Source organism: Silene latifolia, chromosome Y, assembly GCF_048544455.1.
Source record: "Silene latifolia isolate original U9 population chromosome Y, ASM4854445v1, whole genome shotgun sequence".
Taxonomy (NCBI): domain Eukaryota; kingdom Viridiplantae; phylum Streptophyta; class Magnoliopsida; order Caryophyllales; family Caryophyllaceae; genus Silene; species Silene latifolia.
Window position 1 is genome coordinate 460,465,241 of NC_133538.1, and position 1,740 is coordinate 460,466,980.

A 1,740-nucleotide genomic window follows, 5' to 3' on the forward strand; every position below is an offset into this window, starting at 1 on the left:
GCATTTGAAATTGAATGATGAAGAATACCAAAATTTGATTATAAAAGAATATATCAGCCAATCTATACTACACTAACACATACATAAACATAGTATAACAAGATTAAACAGTTAAAATTAAAATCAAATTGAAATCTTTTAAGTAAACGAGAGACTTACTTTTCCCATTACCGCTGAAGATCCCAATGGTAAAGAAAAGATGACGAACACCCAGATGTAAATTGATGAGATTGATGAAGATTAATGGAGGATAAATAATTATTGATAGCTATTAACGCATACTTCCTCCGTTCCGATTATTTGTTTACCTCATTTGCTTACATATTCCATTAATGAGTGTCTCCTGCATTTGTTACCATTTTATATTAGGAATATTTTTTAAGGGTAATTTCACTATCCACATAATACATTGTCCTACAAATGGTCCCCTTCTATTTCCTTAATCTTTATGTCAAAACCAAATGTAAACAAATAACCGGGATTGAGAAGTACTTTTCTCCGTATTCTTTTTCCATCCCACTTCTCGAAATTTCACTCCTGAGTAGTAGAAAGAAAATAAACATTTGGAGGGAGTATTATCCAATGAAATTCCAAAATACCAAATTAATGCTCTGATCAAATTTCAAAATCGTATTCACCTAAACTCTTCTAATCAAGTATATAACAAAAAATACAATAGAGAAATCATACATTACATACGACTAATAACATTACATTTCAATGCCATGCCTTAGTGATACCAGAAGTTACTCATGTGAAAGAATTTGAGCTAGATTCGTATGTACATTTGAACAAAATAATGCATTTAAGCTGATAAAATGAACAACTGAGAAGAAGATCAACCCCTAAAGATGCAGCAATTTGTGTATTAGCATTGACAATAACAGATTCAGTTGGATAGAAGAATTAGCAAGCTAAACTTCGTATCATCTACAACATTACTTATATCTACCTCAAATTCTCAGAGCCTACCTACGTCTTCATTTGAGTCCTCGTCTTACAGCATGACTTTTTAGCCGTGTTTTGCTGTCACAAACTTGGTTTCGCACGAAAGCCTCAGCCACCTGTTTAGGGTGGTCCTCCTGACGGTCAAACTCATCCTTAGGTTCGCGTCAACTTATCGATTTAAAAGCCGTCTCGTTGTCAAACTTTGACAACCTATACACAAATAAGAAAATATTGGGTTAAGACAACTGGAATACGTTTGATTTAGATGCAAGTAATACGTATTTCTTTCTCAATAAAAAAAATAGATGGTTAGAAACTTGAACAACCGGTAAGCCGTGTTAATTTTAGGATAAAATAATCAGAAGTGTGTTCAACACACTTTAAACGCACAAAACTGACTCTCTCTCTCTCCTACGTTTTCATCTCTTTGTTTGTTCATCTTCCAAAAAGCCGCCATTCTTAACCTTCATCATTCAAGTTGAAATTTCTCCATTAATCTTCATCAATCTCATAAATTTACATTTAGGTGTTCGTCATCTTTTCTTTACCATTGGGATCTTCAGCGGCAATGGGAAAAGTAAGTCTCTCGTTTACTTAAAAGATTTCAATTTGATTTTAATTTTAACTGTTTAATCTTGTTATACTATGTTTATGTATGTGTTAGTGTAGTATAATTTGGCTGATATATTCTTTTATAATCAAATTTTGGTATTCTTCATCATTCAATTTCAAATGCAATTAATCTTCATAAATCCACATTGTTTATTTCTCCATTAGTAAAATCTGTTATTT